General features: G+C 46.0%; 1 protein-coding gene and 1 non-coding gene across 5 annotated transcripts in view; one reads left to right on the top strand and one right to left on the bottom strand.

Annotated features, from left to right (window-relative positions):
• The window catches only part of RCSD1 (RCSD domain containing 1), a 59441-nt gene that overhangs the window by 11250 nt on the left and 28135 nt on the right, over positions 1-20056 (top strand). The window lies entirely within an intron of this gene.
• TRNAG-ACC (transfer RNA glycine (anticodon ACC)) lies at positions 14737-14809 on the bottom strand. The gene has a single exon. It is a non-coding gene; the product is annotated as a tRNA-Gly (tRNA).

A 20056-nucleotide genomic window follows, 5' to 3' on the forward strand; every position in this document is an offset into this window, starting at 1 on the left:
AATAGGGCTATTTTGAAAAAGAAATAAAATCATGCATGATAAGATAATTTATGAAAGTACTTTGGAAAGGTAAAATATCCCATAAAGTCATGGTGCTATGATTACTAATGTTTATTAGAGAGATATTGTGCAAAGTTGTAATAATCCCGAGTGTGTCCTTTTTTTTTTCCCGAGTGTGTCTTCTGTAAGAACATTCTGGTGTTTTCTTTGCCTAATTGAAGGTGTCAGGGGGAGGGAAAGAAGGTGACATCGGTGAATATGAATGAAACTAAGGCTTCCGTTATAGACCAAAAAGGACGCACAAAAGAGACTCTAACCTGAGCAGCAAGGAAAAGACTTTACAATTCTCTCACACTTTTTTTTCAAAGCATTTCCCATATCTCTTGAGTTAAACCGTAAGCTCTAAAAAATCCCCATCACTGGCCCTAGGATCCTACGATGAACACAGTGCATTTGAGCCTTGAACAACATGGGTTTGAACTGCATAGGTCCACTTAGACTCGGGTTTCCTTCACTAAGCACATCGTACTACGGTAGGTACTACACGATCCACGGTTGGTTGAATCCTTGGGTTCAGAACCTTGGATATGGAGGGTCATCTATAAAGTTATACATGAATTTTCACAGATTTTCCACTTTGGAGGAAGGGGGTGTTTCTAACCCCCTCGTTTTTCAAGAATCAGCTGTGTATTCAACATAGCCTTTTGAATGAACACAGGAATGCGTCATATTGCTTCATGGAGGGGCAGCATGATGTAGGGGTTAAAAGCACAGATTCAGGAGCCGAACAGCTGGGTTTGAATCCCAACTTTGTCAGTTACTAGCTCCTGACTTCTCTGTGCCTTGGTTTTCCCATCTATAAAATGGAAGTAACAATAGTACCTGCATGATTGATTGGGTTGTTGAGGCTTAAATGAATTTATACAGCTGTAGCTCGGTATCCGTGAGGGATTGGTTCCAGGACCCCTCTCTCAAATTGATTCTGTGGATGCCAAAGGCCTTATATGATATGGCATAGTATTTGCATATAAACTACACATATCTTCCTGTATACTGTAAATCACCTTTAGATTATCTGTAATACCTAATACAATGTAAATGCGGTGGATGCTGACGTGTGGCAAATTCAAGCTTTGATTTTTGGAACTTTCAAAAAAAATTTTTTTCCTGAATATTTTTGACCCACAGTTGGTTGAATCTAAGGATATAGAACCCATGGATATGGAGGGCTGACTGTATTTGTGTAGAGTGCTTAGAACAACGCCTGGCACATATGTGTGATATGATTGTTTGTTTAAGAAATAAGACGGTTTTTTTATAGTCATTTAAAAGAGAATGGTCTCTTTTGCTGTTGGTGCAGCTTTGACTGGGACCCAGGAGGGACAAGAGGACACCTGAAGTTCTCCAGCCTGAGAGTGTTTGGGGAGATGAGTGGGTAGTGCGCAGCACGTGCTGACCTCTGCTGGTAGAGCTCTGGGACTTCTGTATGTGGTTGGTCCTTGGAGGCAGCGCTGGAACGGTACCCACATAAGTTCAGCGTAGAACCAGGAAAATGTGGATGGGGGAGCCTTAGGCCCAGAATAGCAAATCCCACCTGCAGGCTTACAGAGCATCCAGAGTCTTCAAGAAGAAGAGAATATCATTGGCTCAATAAATGCATTTCAGGAGCCAGGTTCACCCTGGTAGAGCGGGTGACGAGAGGAGCAGGAAATGACAAGAGGACAGTCTGACTGAAGTATGGCTTCCCTTCCTCTTCCTCCTTCTCGCTTGCTTCCCTTGGGTACCTCTTCCCTGACCTGTCCTCACCTTTCACATCTGCATGGGAGTCCCCTGCTGGAGAGCTGGACAGGGTGGGGCTCTATGATTGCAAAGACAGCTGCAAGAATTGGAGAAGAAGCTAACCATTCAGAGCCCATCTCAGCTGACATCAGTCCCGAGCTTCCTGCTAGGCTGAAGGAATTGAGTGCCTTCATACGCCAACAAGGGTATTCTGATTTCTCAAATAGTGAAGGTTGCTCAACCTGCTCTGAATTCATCTTGCCAGAGTAATTACATGTATTGCAAAGGTTTTGTTTTTGGCTTTTGGTTTTGGGATTTTGTTTTTGGTTTTTTGGCAAAATGAACTCAGGGCCGGTTGAGCTACCTTGCCCCTAGCATACCGTAGCTTCATTCTGCATCCATCCCAGGTCTTTCCTCGGGGAACTCTCCAGGGACAGGCCACCGGGCTCTGTCCTTGGCCCTGGCTTGTTAAACATTTTTGTTAATGACTTGGATGAAAAATAGAAAGAAACCAGATGACCCACAGCTGGGATACTTAATATGATACATGACATACTCAAGTTCAGAATGATTTATATAGGATGGGATGCTGGGCCAAAACCAACATAATGAAATTAACCAGGGATGAACGTCAAGTCTTCTGCTTAGCTTTGGTATGTCAGGCACCGGCGGTGTAGGGCAGACCTGGCTTGGAAATACACGCTCATGTGTTCAGTCAATTCCACAAACGTTTATTGGGCTCACCGTGTGAAAGGTGCTGTCTGGATTCTCAGAGGGAGTCAGATATAAAGATGGTATCTCAATAAGCTGAAGGTTTAGTAGTGGTGGTGGGAAGTGATGTGATGTGTCTCCAAATAAATACAGGGCACAGGGTATGAAGCATCATGTAAGTGACAAGACCACAGGGCTGGGGGACTTTCTGGGAGCCAGGTGATGCTGAGCTGGTACAACTGGAGAAGGCTTTATGAGAGAGGGTGACTTCAGAGTGGGCACTGAAAACCAGGAAGATTTTTTTTTTAAACAGGTGGCAATAGTGAAGAGGCAAAGAAGTAACGGTAGTGGGCAGTTAACGTGACGAATGGAGGGGCAGAGGGGAGGTATGAGTAACCTGTGTGGCGAAAACGGAGGGTGTGCACACATGCGTGCATGGGGATGGGGAGAGGAGGGCTCCACTGCCGAACAGAGGATGAAACTAGACTGTGTGCCGACCAGAAAGCGCCAACGATGTGGACTTTCATCGAAAGAGGAGCTCCCGGGATCAAAGGAGCACTAGGGGCCTGTTCATCTGGCCCCAGTGTATAGGATGAATGGGTGGGGAGACTTCAGAGGCCGAAATACCAATTGATACGCTAAAGCACCAATGAGAGGGGACCTTGAGATTGGAAAGGCAGAGAAGTTGTAGAATAAATTGAGGCAAGGATCCTTATTATTTGGTATTTATGGGGAGGCTGCTGGAGGGTAGGGGTTAGAGGGAAGGTAATCAGAGTGACTGCATTTTCATTCTGGGAGCAGGGAGAAGAATTGTGCTGGTTTGGGAGGAGGAGAGCCTGGGTTTCGTTGAGACCATGGCAGGATATTCAGAATTGGAAGTACGGAACCGGAGTGTGGAGGGGCATTGGGCTGAGATGAGGTTCAGCAGCCATCTGCACAGAAGTGGTCTCTGCAGCCGGAGCAGTGCGAGAGCAGGCCGAGGACAACACCGTGGGCATCCTGCACATCGGAGGAACATCTGAACAACTAAGGACAGTGAAGGAGCAGTTTATGTGCAAAGGGTTGGGAATTTAGCTGACCACAAACTTCCCATAAACTAACACTTTTCTCTTGGAAAAAAAAAAAAAATAAGACTCAATCCCAGGCTTTATATCCCACAAGTGTAGGATTTCAAGTTTTGGATCCTGCCCAGGTGACCTCCCCAGGACTCTCTGTACTCCTATCTCTGTTCCCCAACCCTCTCTCAGCTCTGAGCTGTCACCCAGGGGCTGGGATGTGGTAGCTGAGATACAGAGAGAGATTGGAGGGAGAGAGGACAGAATTATTTATCCATCGGGCAGAGATCTTCTAAGTGCTTTTAGTGGCGATCAGGTCATGGGTCCCACCCACATCGGATAATTCATAGACCCACAGCCACACACTGGGAAGGTCTGAATGAGGCATGCTCTTCTAATTTTTTTTTATTTTTTGTCAGTTTACAATGTGTCAATGTCTGATGTACAACATGTTTGTCATACATACACACGTGTATTCATTTTCATATTCTTCTTCATTATAGTTGCTTGTTATTATTTCAAAAACAATGATAAAATCACAATCAACAACAAATCCTTTTTAGAAAATCCTAGGATTTGGTGTTCAGGGCTTTCTCTTTAGTGTTAAAATATTACTTTATTATTAAGGTAATATTAAACATTTTAAGGTAATATAAAAATTATCATCCTTACACAACTGTTTTTTTCTCTTTTTCTTACTCCCTTCTGGTCCTCAGTTTTACCCCCTTTATCATTTAAAAAAAAACTGGTAGAAATAGACAATTCCACTTAATATAACTATTTCCAGTTTTATGTCTTTATTATTTCTAGCCACATATATAATTCTTGCAAAATTATAATCAGCTCTGTACTCTATCTTTTCACCTAATGCTGTTTCCAAGACAATATGCTTGTTCTCTGGTCATATTTTCACTTAAAATGTATGCATAATAGTCTATTAACACAAATGTACCATCATTTATTTAGTAATTTTTCTATTTTGAGACATGGCATTTGCTTCCACTTTCTTCTTATTGTAAATAACAGAGCTATAAACAGTACATGTATCTTTTTTTCCTCTTCTGAATTATTTTTTTGGAAGCAATTCCCAGGAGTGGAATTACTAGGCCAAAGGATATGAATGTTTTTATGGTTTTTGATCAGTGTTGCCAAATTAGCCCTGGGCTACCTTCCTTTCTCAAAGTCTCACTGTACCTGGTTCACAAATTGCGAGCTCAGAGAAATGTGCCAGGAGGGGGATGTGAGGTGAGAGCACCCCGCGGAGCCTGGTCCAGCCCAGAGCTCCATCCTCCCACGGTACTCCTGTGGTCCCCCTCTGCGAGTAGGGAGGGGAAGGGGAGGGCAGGAAAGGGGTGTGGACACCCTGGGAAGTGAAGCAACCATCTGGACTTCCTGCTGGAGCAGCTGCAGTTGGGGGAAATTACATACCAGTGGGAGGGAGGCAGGGCAGAGTGAGCCTGAGGACACCAAGAACCTCACCCACTGGTCAGGGATGGAGACAGAACAGCCTGTCTGGGCTGGCCTCTAGGAAGCAATAGACTTGCTCCTAGGAAATTCCCTTGAGGTCATGAGCAAGACTGGTCTGGATTAGAGAGGAAAAGCACTCACTCAGTCCCTAACTTAATAAAGATTTCATGAGTGCCCATTATGTCAGGTTCTATGCTGGAAATTCTGGGCACAAAAAGGAATAAAACTTGGATCCTGCCCTCGAGGAGCTTGCAGTCTAGTAAGGCAGTCAGAAGGATAACAGGATAATGTATGGTCAAGTATGCTATGCTCAGGACCAGATCGTGGTATGACCTGGGGGGAGGAACGGCTTCCCAAAGAGGGTTATACTTGAGCTCAGACAGAAGGATGAGGAGGAGGAGCTGGCCAGTTGAAGGGTGAAGAGAAGGATTTGCAGCTGGGGGAGCAGCAGGAGAAAGGAGGGCGTGTGAATTTGTGAGAGCAACTGGATTTACTCGGTAGACCGTGTAAGACTCCATAGGACTTGATCTGGGAGGCGCCAGGATTTCTACACAGAGGCATGTGGAGGCACAGCGACATTGCAGAGGGAGAGCTGAAGGGGCCGGCCTTGAAGCTGCAGCTGTAGGGCAGGAACACTGTTATCTTAAACTGGATATGTACTTGGCATGGCTGCTGAGATTATGGGGAACGTGAAGGCTCTCGAAAGCCACCTCTTTGTGGTGCCACTTGTTTTATCCCCAAAGCAGTGGGAGACAGGGAGTTAGGTGATCAGGTTTACATTTTAGAAAGTTCGCTGTAGCTGTGGTCCCCAGAGAATGGACTGGAGAGGGCATCACGTGGAGACCTTTAGGGGGCTGTTTGGTCGTCTGGACTAACAGCCAGGCAAGGTGGGCTTCAGGAAGGTAGAGGAGGTAGAGGGAGAGAGAGGAGGTAGAGGGAGAGAGAGGAGATTGAGGGCAACCCTCACAGGGCCAAGAACTTTCTACCTCAGCCCTAGCTGAGGATGAAGGGAAGGGGCAGCATGGTTCCAAGGGGCCTGTGCTGTCGTGGGGATATGCCCAGATATGGCCATGGCATTTAAAGGGCACACAGACATGGGGCTGGGTTTCTCGTGTCCGTAATGAAGAGCAGTTCACCTGTGTCTCTTGGGCATCTGTACAGGTACGTTGTGCATGTTGGTATGTGTGTGCTGGAGGACAACCAAGTGAGTGTTACCATCTAGCTGGAAGAAGCCAGGCGTGGGGGTGCACAAGTCCAGGGCTCTGGACCAAATTCCATCCCTGTGGAAATTGCTGTGGGTTGTTGAATCAATGGCACAAGATTTGGGGCCCTCACCAGGATGATAATTCTGTCCCTGCCTGACTTACTAGGAGGATTAAATGAGTTAACGTGTGTGTGCATCATGAAGGACTTGGAAGAGGTATAAAGGACTTGACAGATGCGAGGTGTTGTCACCTCTGTGTTTTGGAAAACACAGAGAAATGTCTGGAAACGACTTGGTGCCTCAAAGAGAAGCAGGCGCTCTGGGGTGTGTGGGGCGGGGTGGGGGTCGGGGGCTCCAGGGGACGGGTACCTCCGCTTGGGCCTCTGCTTCCTCCTCTTGTGGCTTTTCTTTGAAGCTCGGAGCAGCTGTTACACATGAGAGGCCAGGTTGGGCCCTGCCCAGATCTCTCTGCTCAGAGGCACAGTCTGCGTTTGAAGCTACAAAGAGGAAACCAGCAGGGGGTGTGGGGGGTGTGGGCAGGACTTCCTGACTCTAGTACATGGGTCTGTCTCTGGCCTGACACCCCAGGGGCCCACCAGGAGGCCCTGGGACATAAGGAGAGACCTGCTCTCCTCACCAGGGGGACCACTGCCCCGTCCCTCCATCCAAGGGCTCTGTTCCAGCCACAGTCAAGGGCAAAGTTCAGGAGCTACAGGGACTTGCCCCTGCCCAGTGAAGTGTTTTGAGCTTTAGAAGCAAAAGCACCAATTAAGGACAGAGCAGGGAGGGCAGAGGTCAAGAATTCCAGCCCAGCCAATGGCTCTGCTTGTGTGAAGTCTGGCAGTTCTGATAGAGAAGGATCGAAGAATTCAAGGTGCTTTTACCCTGACGACATGCTAGGAGCAAGAGTATATACATTGTATGATGGGGCGAGGGGGATGTGGGCACAGCCCCAGAGGCAGCCTCCACAAGCCAGGTTCGATGCCTGGATTCTCTGCCAGGGCTGCCATAACAAAGTGCCACAGATGGGGAGGGGCTTAAACCCAGAGATTTATTTTCTTACAGTTCTAGAGGCTAAACGTCCAAGATTAAGGTGTCAGCAGGGTTGCTTTCTCCTGAGGCTTCTCCTCTTGGCTTTAAGATGGACTTCTCCCAGTCTTTACAGGATCTTCCTTCACTAAAGGTCCTAATCTCCTCCTTACAAGGACACCAGTCACATTGGATTATTCACCCTAATGACCTCTAGAGACCTTAACTCCAAATAGTCTCATTCTGAGGTACTGGGGTTAGGACATCAACATATGAATTTGAGGGACACAATTCAATATATAATGACACCCCGCATACCCATAGCCTCACTTTCAGCGTGGGTAAGAACGGAAAAGTCGCAGTGGAGGTCACCAAGCCACGGGGTGGAAATAGAACTCCAAGGACACTGAACACCCCGTGGCCCAGGGCCCACCTTTCACTCACTCCACGTCGGGATGCTTTCTGTCACGCCTGTCCCTGGGACACATCCTAGAGAGAGGGCACCAGGGCACCAGGGCACACCGCATTGTGCACTGGCAGTATTGCTGCCCAGTTCTCCCACTTTTCCGCTCCCCACCCCCACCTGCCCCAGGCACAGCTTCTGTCACCTCCTCCTGGTTAGATACCCTCGCATCACCTCTGCTGCCAACACAGAGTGCGACGCGATGGACTCCGACCGTGCATTTTCCAGCCTCTCGGAGTTGCTCTGGCGTTCTCTGTCTTGTAGGGCTTTGCTCCTGTGGGTCCCTCTGCCCTGAACTTCCCTGCTCTTCCCCTCCCTCCTGTGAGAAGTTTTATTACTCTGGGCTCTTACTCCCCAGTCACTAGTCCATTTGGGGGCCATGTCTATCAAGCCAAGACAAAGGGGTAAGGCATGGCGGGGGGCCATGGTCAGCCTTGATAACCAGCTGCCTATCTGCCCTCTGTTCTGAGATCACCGGGCAGGAAAGAGGAGGTGGAGCCTCTGATGGGCGGGCAATCTCCCAGTTGCTCTGAGAGGGGCTGCACTCCGCCCCCACATTCACCCTTATCTAGGGGGTGGGCCTCAGATGTTTCCTTTTCCCACAGGAGGGTGGTGCCCGGTTACCAGGCCCCCAGAAGAGATTTCCCCACCACTGGCTCCTATCGCCTCACTCTCCATTCCTTGTGGAGCCAGTGATTCCCCCTTATCATCTGGACTGCAGAGGATATGAGTTTAAAAGGAACTGGGCCCCTTTTATGTTGAAGCCTCACCATGGCCAGATACGGGAGTGCATTTTCAGCCAAGAGGCCCAGGTAAAGATACAAGCAGTTGTCAGACTTGAACCAGGCCTACCCCGCCGTAGAGAGAGACCTACTAGTTGCTACCCCAGCTGGAGGCACACGTTTTCTAGGGACGAAAACTGAACAGCTTCAAAGCTGATGAACATTCCTTTCATTCCTCCATCCTTCTGAATTTACTTCCAGTTTTTGTCGAAGTGTATCTATATGTTTTTGTGCGACTCTCATCACCGTGCACAAAACGCTGTGGATTTCTCAGCCCTTTTTTTTTTCTTTTTGTTCCATACACATCTCCATGTGTTAGGAAGGTTGTGTATTTGTCATTTTTAATGGGAACATAGTGTTTTATTGCCGTTATGATCTATAGTTTACTTCAACTGTTTTCTAAAATACAGTATTCAGATGGCTTCTGAGTTTTCATCTAATGTGAATAGCAATGCTATAATTTTGTATAAGCTGTACTTTTCCTCTTTATTTCCTTAGCATATATTCTAAAAAACAGAACTAGCATTTTCTTGTTACGTAGTCCCAGATTATTGTCTCTAGAGAGGACGGAATTAATCGATGCGTAACGCTAATAGAAGTTTTTAAGGGAATGATTTTCCCCATGACCCTGGCAGCTCTGGCTTTTTATTATTATAACGTATTTTATGTGTTATATTTACAATATATTTATTGTAGTTGTGCATTGGTAACCTTAAAGTTAACTTGCATTTTAGTGTTGACTCTCAAAGTCCTGTGTCTTCCCAAATTTGGGTCAGTATTTTCTCCTCGTGCTTTGGAACTTTACCTCCTTTGATGCTTTCTGATGTTTCTTTTACACAGATTTCACATTTATAAATATGTTGTGTGATTTCCCTTAGCAAGCCTCTCCCTGGCAGCAGCCTTTGCCTCCACTAAGTCTTCTTTAGATCAAAGCCATGGTTCTCAACCCTGGATGCATGTTAAGAGTCACGTGGAGTAGGGCATCACCCCGCTTCCAAAATATGGAATCTGGGCCCTCTTTGGAAATAAAGGAGAGGAGCTGAGCAGACTGCTGGTCTCATCTAGCAAATGGAGACCCTGAGACCCAGAGACCTGATCCAGAAGCCAGAGCCTCCATCTTTTCCAATGGCTGATGTCTTTAAATCAATCAGTATTTCTTGCACACCTACTGTATGTTGGCCACTCTGCTAGGAACAGGGGAAAGTCAAGACGGCCATGGTACGTATCTTCAAGGGGCTTCATACTGTAGTGAGGGGGACAGACAGCTCAATATACCAAGAGAAGTGCTTTAGGAGAGGTTTGTGTGGGTGGCTCAACCCAGGGAAGAGGTCCAGGAAGGCTTCCAGGAGGAGGTGGCAAGAAGCCAGGTCTTGCATGATGAAAAAGAGCTATCCAGGTGGAGGGAATAAGGATCAAGGCATTTGAGGTAGAGGAACAGCATGTGCAAAGACACAGAGGGATGAAAATGCATAGTGTGTTTAGAGGGCTGCAGAGAAGTTCACGGTGGGAAGAGCAGGATGTGGAGTTGGACTGCCGGGGCTGGAACCCCAGATCCACAACAGCTTCATCACCTTGGGCAAGTCACTTAGCCTCTCTTAGCTCTTGATTCCACCTTCCACAGCATGATGATCATAATGCCAGGCCAGCCTGGTGATTGATCAAATGAGATCATCTTTATGAAGCACTAAGCATAGCACTTGGCACATGGTAAATGTTCAGTAAGTTTTGGCTGTTCTTAGAAAAAATTATCTTTTAGGGAAGAAAGATGGACAGAGCCTTATGTTCTACACTAACATGTCTTGATTGTGTAGTAGGTACTATATAGTAGGTAAGCCAAGCAAAGACATGGTTGGACAGATTTTAGACAGATTGTTTGGGCAACAGAGTCAGGAGAATGGACGAGAGGAAGAAGGTCAAAGCAAAGAAATCAGTTAGGTGACCACAGTCTCTCCCCACTCAAGGGAGAAATGAAAGGGGCCCTTAGGTGCAGTGACCACAGTGACGATGAAGACGCCAGGCTGGAAGCAGAGCTAGAAGACAGAATGACCAGGCTTGGTGACCTCCTGGATGTGGGGAGGCAGGAGAGAGAGCAGGATGTGAGGTTTCCTAATCTTCCCACCTTGAAGCTGCTCCTGTGCTCAGCCAGACCCTGCAGGCCCAGCAGTCATCTCCTTCCCAAACACGCCTGCCATCCCTGACCTTCATGGCTCTGAGGAGCTGACTTCCTGGGACTGGAAGGACTGTGGAGGAAGAACACAGGGCCTTTTATTTCCAAAACGAGAGGGAGGCTACCCCTCACCCCAAGGAAATGAGCTCAGCCTCCTCAAACCCTCCCTCTTGCAAAAGAAATCTCAAGCTTGGGGACTTGGAACCTGCTCAGGACCCTCACCGACAGCCGTCTCAGACATCCGGATGTCCTGGGGCTGTCGAAGTGTGTGGTCCAGGCCCATGTCGGCCTGGGGACGGTGGCCCACAGGAGGGATGTACTTTGCAGAGCGGAAATGGCTCAAACCAGATATTACCTTGTTTGTTTTCCCTAGGAAGAAAAGAGACCATTTTCCTTTCCTCTTTTATTTATTTTTTAGGGATCAGGCAGATATTTTTAATTCCTCTAGTTTCCGGCTGTCCACAGGTGTTTCCTATGGTGTTGCTGTCAGAAAAGACAAAGCCCATGACGTAGTCAGCTTTGTTCCTGAGATTTCCAAAAAGTCTCTCCACTCTGGCCTGTGTGCGCCACCTCAGATCCCCTCTGGGCAAGGTGAGGTGAACTGTGTTCTGTACCATTTAAGGCAGGGCTAGCTCCAAAAACCTACTGATATGCGGTACTGTTGGGGACAGTGGACAGGAGGGAGTCTCTGGTTTCCAGTATTGCTCTGGTTGCTGAGTCCCTACCAACTGTGGCCTTAATGACAGGTGCTGAATAGTTCCAGTAGAATTATTCTTCACTTCTCACATGTAGGAGTTCTCCCATGTCCAACCAATTATGACAGCCTGGTAGGACAGGTGAGGTTGCCCTTGCTATTGAAAAGGCAGAATGCTTGTTTATTTCGACCCCAAAAAAGTTGTGCATAAACTGAAACTTCAGGGAAACCGTCATGTTTCCCATGCACCACAGAAGCCCGCAATGAGAAATCCTTTCTATAAATTGAAGAAACCGTTAGTAAAGCAACATAATCTCTCTCGACTGATCTGTTTTACAATATTTATGGAGACTCACATCTGTCTTTTAGAAAGAATGAAACAAATACATGTTGCATACTTCTATGACACAGCTTGTCTTTTAAAACCCTCACAGCGGGGAGGGTATTGCTCAGTGGTAGAGCCTGTGTTTAGCATGCATGAGGTCCTGGGTTCAATCCCCAGTACCTCCATTAAACAAACAAACCAACCTAATTGCTTCCCCCCAAAAAATAAAAAATGAAGCCCTCACAGCCGTTCTATGAGTTGAGTCTTACAGATCTATTTTACTGATTGGGAGACTAAGGCTCAGACTAGTTAAGGGGTCTAGTATCTGCTGAGGGACAGGAGTAGAACCTGAACCCAGCTCATCATGTCTGGAGTTCTATACCGTAATATATACCTTGGGTGTAATATACCTTAGAATTCAATGAGACAGCAAGGGTACCATTGATACACGTTATGTAGTGATGTACATATGGTAATTAAAGACAAATCCATATATTAAACCAGAAGATGGCTCCTGGGATTATCCAGGAAAACAGGCAGACTAGGATAAAAACAGTCTTCCTGTAGATCAGAGGTAGCAAACCGGTAGCCTTTTGGGCCCAATGCTGCAGGCAGATGTTTTCTAGCCCCACTGAGGCTTTCCTTTTTTTTTTCCCGACTGAGCCGATATGAAAAACAAAATCAGTAAATGGCACTTAAAAATCTGGATTTTAATCCCTTGAAAAATCAAGACTATTTGGTGATCTGGGACTTGAATGATCTTTTGAAACGTGGCCCAGTGTGACCCAAGCCAGTGGCGGGCTGGAGCTGAGTAGCAGGGCCTCTTCCTCTGGGGATGCAGTCAGGGGTTTCTCCCAACTTCCCGTGCCCTTCTTTACGTTTCCTGCCTGTCCTCTGAAGGCACTGGCGTTTGCAAAGCCCACCCCAAATGATATGGGAGAGGGGCGTGGAAACAGGCCGCAAAAATACACCCAGGATCTGAATGGGTCTTGCACATTGGGAAGGTCTCGGTTTCCCGTCTACTCCAAAAGGGGTCATGGCTCCTGTGAATGGCAGTTCCTGTTCAGAATTTGCATTGTTAACATCTGGAATAGAAATAGATTTCATAGAAGAGAGGATGGCTGTGTCGTACTAAGAGTCAGACTGGCCGATTTTTGAGCCTAGCCCCACTATACCAGCATCTGACTCCGGGAAAGCGACTTTTTATCTCCATGCTTCCTTGTGAAATAGGACTAGTAATCTAATAATATCTACTTCCCAGAGCTGTTGAGAGGATTCAGTGAGCAATATCTGTGATGTGCTTTGCCCATCGTAAGCACTCAATCAATACTGATTCCTGGTCTCTTTTCGCTTTCCAGAAGTGATGAATATGTAGCCCCCCAGGTACATTGTCCATTTATCACCAGGGATGTTAAGTGAGTCTGTGCTGAGCTGTCCACGGCCTTAGAAAATCAGAGTGTGGAGTCTAAAGGAAATCACCTGTTTCTTCCTGTTTTCTCTCGTCTTGTAATTTCGTTTTTCTAAGAGTATCTGCTGAGATGGAAGGGGACATTTTGGCTTCGAATGGATCATTTCCTTGGGCAGAGAGCCATTTGTAATAGAGAAGAGACAACATTTTAAAATGTTTTGGGGGCTACTGCAAATGGGATCCATTGACCTAGATTTTAATAAACCTAAAAACAGCTGCAAGGTGCATGTGTTTAAACTTAGTGGCACAATATCTTTATGGAATTATGAATAACTTCTCCTCCTCCCCTCTGGGCATATGTGTCCTGTTCCCAGACAGATGCTCAGGCCCTGGTTTTGGTATTTTGAGAAGACTGACAACTCACTCCAAAGTTGTTTTCAAGTATTTGTTCCCCTGTTCAAATCAAACTTTCCCAGAAGATCTGGGGAGTAGAGCTTGAAATTCTCATTTCAGTATTTTAAAAAGTTTTCCTTTATTTGATGTTTTTCATATTATATCTTGACAACTTGCTTTCTTTCCCTTGAAAACATTTAGACAGCCCCATGAATCAGTTCTAATTTACTTCTTCAAATACACATACACAATTTTACATGACTGAGATCACAGCAAGCATGCTGGGTCCTTACAGGCAGTATTTTTTCTTTTGGTTTCCTTCCCCCAAATCAGCTCCCCTTCCCTATTACCCCAGCCTCCAGAAACCTCACGTGTACCTTTCTGTAGGATATGTCATATTCTTTAACTATATAAATTACTATGTTATACACACACGTACTATAGGTATACATAGACATAGACACATATGGGGGTAGATGGTTCAATTGTTGCTTTGTGAAACTGGGATCATATTATACACACTTCTCTACATCTAACTGTTCTCACTTTACAATTCTTCATGGAAGTTTGGAGTGCTCCAATTCATTCTTTTTAATGGTTTCATAATAGCTTGTTATGTGAGTGGACCATAAAACATTTCCTTTTTATGGGTATTCACTTTGCTCCCAGAGTTTTGCTGCTCTAAACAGTGCAGCAGTCAGCCTCCTCGTCCTTAAGTACTGGGGCTTGTATGTCTGTGGAGCAGATTCCCAGGAGGGTGGGCCTGAGTCAGAAGGTTTGTGTGATCTAAGATAATAAATGTTGCCAGATAACTTTCCTAAAAGACTGTACCAGCTCGCATCTCCTCCAACAACCTATGATGGTTCCTTCCTCCTGTTTCCCAAATAGCGGTGGCTGTTTCTCTCTCTCTCCCTTCTCTCTCCTTGCCTGTCTGATAAGCAGAAAGAGAAATCCTAGTGTTAATCTAATTTGCATTTCCTCGATAAGTAGTAAGTTTGAGCATCTCTTTATGTTTATTGGCTTTTTGAACTTGCCTCTCCATGAATTGCTTATTTATATTCTTTGTTATATATATTGTTCTTGTTATTTTGTAAAAACATTTTGTATAACAGATGTTATCTTTTCATTTGTGTTACAAATAATTTTTAAGATCTATTGCTTGCTTTTCACTTCATTTACAGTATTTTTGCCATTAAAAAGTTGTACTTTTTAATGTTCTTTTTTTTAATAGTGGAAGTTTTTTCCTTAATTTTTTTAAACGGAAGTACTGGGGATTGAACCCAGGACCTCATGCATGGTAGGCACACACTCTACCACTGAGCTATACCCACCCCGCCAATAAAGTTGTCCATTTTTTAATAATAGGAGGGCTTTTAAATATACATATATAGAGAGAGATCTTCTGGGATTTCTTTTTTAGTGAAAAAGGAAAATGTTTCATTTTAACACTCTTGTCCTATTATGCTGTTACATCCTATGTTTCAGCTAACTAATCTCAGTCTGCCTTCAAATGGACACGAACCCCAGAGTCAAGCGTGGGAAATCAGCAAAGCATGCTGGGAGCTGTTATCACAGGCTTCCCTTAGGCCACGTGTCAATTCTCTGGCCAGATCCTATAGCTGATACCAGTCTGGAATTTTTCTATCTCCAGCTCTTAGACCCTGATTTCTCCTCCCTCCTCTGCCAGCTCCCTCCCCCACTTGCTCCTTAAATGGAAGTTTTCCTTCCATTTTCCCAGCTCTCTTCTATACTTTGTCCTTCTTTCTGGTGGGAGAGATGTGGAATGTCCCTGAACTTTTCATGCCCCTTCCCCAGGGCCTCCTAGGGTCATAGGGTCCTTTCCTGCCATCTAAGCTGGGTAGCCCACCCTTCCCTGAACATCCAGCCCTCTCTCCAAAAAGATATCTGCATCTCTGTCGGGGCTGCCCAAGTGCCTCTTTGCATTTGTGGTTTGCATGTTATGAGTCAGGACAAATGTTTTCCTTTAAACTCCTTGTCGGATTTACCCCTTCAGTATAAATTCCAAATACCTTGGCTTTATGTGTAATACTAGCCTGTGTTTAGTGAGCACTTATTATGTGCCAGACTCTGCTGAGCACTGTGCATGTATGTTCTCTCTCTTGGTTCTTACGGAGCCTATGATGCAAATATATCCTCGCTTTACAGAGGAAGCCACTGAAATTTACAGATCTTAGTTACCTGCCCATGGTCACATAAGGAGGAGAGTATGAGGATGTGAATCAAACATTCTGTCTCCAGAACACCATCTGTAACCACCTTCTGAGCCCATCTTACCCCCTATTCCTACTCCATCGCTTCTCCTTCCTGAGTCTTCAGATGCAGCCACATTTACAGCCTGGACTGCTCCTTGGCCCGTTAATCATGCCACCATGGATACAGCTTCTTGTACCATTGTCTTCTTAACTTGCTCTTGTATTTAATCTACCTTTGCTTTGTATTTCCCCAACTGGACTGTCAGCTTCAATGGAACAGGGACCATGACTTAATTTCTCTGTAACTGCCTCCTCCCACAAATTTGTTGACTGATTGCTTTTTATTTTTCAGGAACTTCCTCCAGCCTTCATTAAAATGATGTTTAGCCCAGACTCTGTAGGGATATTAAATATTCTTAAATCTCACTTGACTTTAAAATACTTGCAACTATGAACCTGCCGATGTCCCTGTTTAACTTAAGGTCTTGACTACCAAATAGGTTCTGACTCCAGCATGAGCCAGTTCTTGGCCTTATTAAGTAAAATCAGTAGAAAGTAGGAGTGATCCCTCAGTCAATGTTGGCTTGTAAAATACTTTCTATGCACCCTTCACTTAATCTTGATAATGACCTGTGTAGTAAATCTCATCTCCATTTTTCAGAGGAGGAAATGAAGTCCAGAGGAGATAGGTCTGGGGCTAGACTCCGCTTCGGACTCTGAGTCCTCCTGTCACTGCATCACAACAGCCTGTGCTTGGATGGCAGGATGATTGCAGCCAGGCCAGCGTGGGCCGGTCTGATCTTATTACCAGCACCATGCTGATCCTGGGGTGGAAATGAGCACCGTATCTGCCCTCTATGCTTTCTGTGGGGATTAAGGAGGTCCTTTTGCAATCCCATATCCCCTTTGTGTGAAGTGACCTGAAAGCCACTAGAGTGGAGCCACCTCTCCTGGAAAAGCCATGACAGCCACCCTGCCAGGCTCCCTGGTGGCAGCTCGGAGGGACGTGTGTGGATGTGTGGAGTGATGGGATAAAGTACTGCTGGTCTGTCCACAGCTCCACTGCCCAGAAGAAAACCAAACCATCTTGTGAGTCATCTGCTCAGATATCTACATGAGGAGCCGATTGGCCAGTGTCCAAGGAGAGATTCCTCGTGCACAGGGTGGAGGGCGGTACAAGTGCTGATAAGAGGGGAGCAAGAGGAGGCTGGCTCGTTTGTCTCTTAGACCTTGTGTTCTGTGTTTCTCAGGCTGAGGGTCAGTTTGTTTCTGTGCTGACTAGCGGGAGGATCTTTCTTGGCTTAATCCTTCTTCCCTCCCACAGGGCCCCAGAGCATCACTCGCTCACCCTAGAGGGTTTGTGAAAAGCCCTGTCTGTATCTACTCCAAACGCTTCCCTGCAGGCCCATTCTATTCTTAGAGCCCCTGATTCCTGCTTCAGAACCGTGCGGCTCTCAAGCTGGCCGAGACTCAGAGCCTGTGCCCTTGGTGTAGTAGATAGCAAAACAAAGGAACACGCTGAAGGGTGTGAATGAAAGAAAACAAAACCTGTAGTCATTCCTTCTTGGTATGACTTCCCAAGGAAACCAAAGTGGGGGTTATTCTTTCCCCAGCTGGGCAGCAACACGCCTGGGGAAAACCCTGGACTCTCCTCATTTAAATTCCCCTTTACAATTATGCTTCTTTTGACCTTGTAGCTCTTGACCTGGCTTGGTCATGATTCTTTCTTACTGATTTCTCACCCATTTTTCCTTTTTATTGGCTTTTAAATGCCTCCTAGACTATGTGCCATCTCATCTTCTTGAGAAAGAAGAAGCTCTTCGTTCTCAAAGAATTACTGACCCCAGTTTGCTAATTTGGAATGAAGGGATTGTATCACATGGCCATTTGATTCCTGGCCATTTGAGAACAGGAGAGGGTTCCATTCTTAGAACTGTCTTTGGAAGAAGCAGCAGGAGAGATGGGGTTCTTTACTTTGCAGAGCTGTGTGTGAAGATGGCTGGAGATATAGCACTGCATTTCCTTAGGGTTCCTGAGCTTGCCGGCAGAGTTTGCTCTATTCTGTCTAAACTTAGTCAGGTATCCACCTCTGTTTGTATCTACATGAGGAAGATAACCTGAGTGTTCCCAACTGTCCTCACAGTGATGTTAAAGTAAGAAAATGAAGAGCGAGCCAGCCAGAAGGGGCCTTGGGAAGCCTCCCCGGCAAGCCTTTCACTTTACCACGAGGAAACGGAAGGGCAGAGAGGGGTGGAGAGTTCACACAGTGCTCCTGACTGCTGGGTCAGTGGCCTCCTCCTCCACCAGGATGCTCAGCTCTTGAAATAGTTCATCTGGATCTTCCCTTCTGACTCTGCAAGACAGAGCGTGTCTGCCCAGAGATTTAACCTCTTGTTTCCACTCGCTGCATTGTTTGGATCCAAGCATGTTCCTTGGAGAGCTGCTCCAGCCATTCACCCACTGGAGCCCCTGAGGGTCTCTGCTCCTACCTGATGGACTAGCCTCATCAGGCTTGGACCTGCAGGGGCAGGCCCAACCCTCAAACTCTGGCCATGGTGCTTTCCTTTTTATGGCCCCTTCAGGGCCGTGGGTGAAAGGCAGGACCTTCCCCACCTGCAGAAGCCAGAAGCAGACTTATCTCTGGTGGCTGGTCTTGCCCCCATTACCCCACCCCACAGCTCCAAAACATCCAGATGACCTCAGCTCATGAATGGCCCTGCTATGAGATAGGCTATTCGTGGCTGGAGCCCAAAATCTTACTCCAAGTAGCCAGTCTGCTCTTCTGTGTGATTCAGAAGACCCCCATTTGTATATTCCTCTGATATTAACGTGCAATGCCAACCCACCTGATCTGCAGACTTGTTCTACCAGTGGGGATGAAAATGACGTGGCAGCAGCAGATCCCTGCTTCCCCCTTGCAGTTCTTCAGGGCCAACTGGCAACAGCCTGCCATCCCTACAAGGAGTGCAAGGGCACCCACATTCCAACTAACCCCTGCTGTGTGGCAGTCATTGTCTTAGGTGACGGCAAGAACAATAGCTCAGATGGGAGGGAAGGCTTATTATGCACCAGGCACTGTGCTGGGACTTCATGTGCATTAATGCATTTGGGCTTTATAACAATCATATGAGACAAGTGCTATTATAATCCTTATTTTACAAGTGGGGGAACTGAGTGAAGTTAAGTCTTGCCCAATATCAAACGTCTAGTAAGAGGAAAGGTTCGGATTTGAACCCAAACTGTCCTATCAGACAATCTCTTAGCATCTTCACCACCCCACAGTGGGTGTTATTAGCCGCATTTTATAGATGAGACTCTGAGCAGTTAAGTCAATTGCCCAAGACCCACAATCCATAAATTTTAGAATGAGATTCAAATTTGAGCTTGTCAGACTCCAAATTCTGTACTCTCTTCACCATTCTTGCTTCCTGAGTGCTGCTGGCTGCCCTGGGTTGGACAGGAATGGCTGGGTGTGGTCTATTCCCAGCAGCTGCCAGAGGCTGCCCACCTCCTGCAGCCATGGTGCCTTCTTGCCAATACGGTGGGGCCCATGGGACTGGCATCCTGGGACTAAGCCGAGTCCCGTAGTCCTGGGCAAATGAAAAGAGACCTTATAGGGGGAGGTTGGTAGCTCAGTGGTAGAGTACATGCTTAGCATGCACGAGGGTTCAATCCCCAGTATCTTCATCAAAAAATCAGTAATAAAATAAATACACCTAATTATCTCCTCCTCCCAAAACAAACAAAAAAAACACAAGTAAACAATGTGTATTTATTCAAATAAATATATGCATTTTATAATACGTAAAGGCCAATACTTTAAGAAAAGAGAGACCTTATGCAGATGGAGTGTGCCTCAAACTTTTTCTTTAAGCACTTTTTTTAATTAAAAAGAAATTTTATCACAGTTAGGAGATAAAACTTACATATAGTAGAAGTCACGTAATTTAAGAGTGCAATTTGATGAGTATTGACTGTATACAGTTATGTAACCACCACCACCACAAGACAGAGGTCACAATCAAGATCTAGAACATTTCCTTTGTAGTCAGTCCCCGGCCCCTACCCCTGGTCCCTGGCAATCAGTGAGTTGCTTTCTGTCATCATAGCTTTGCATTTTTAAGAATGTTCTTATGTAAGTGGAGTCATTCTGGTCGTCTTTCACATCTGACTTCTTTCACTTGGCATAAAGCTGTCAAAATTCATCCATGCCGCACATGTAGCACTAGTTTGCTCCTTTTTATTGCCGAGTGGTATTCTGTGATATGCATGTAACACAGCATGTTCGTTTATCCACTCACCAGTTGATGGACATTTGGTTTTCTAGATCTGGGCTATCAGTAAGAAAGCTGCTCTAAAAATTTAC

Source organism: Camelus bactrianus, chromosome 21 (assembly GCF_048773025.1).
Source record: "Camelus bactrianus isolate YW-2024 breed Bactrian camel chromosome 21, ASM4877302v1, whole genome shotgun sequence".
Classification (NCBI taxonomy): domain Eukaryota; kingdom Metazoa; phylum Chordata; class Mammalia; order Artiodactyla; family Camelidae; genus Camelus; species Camelus bactrianus.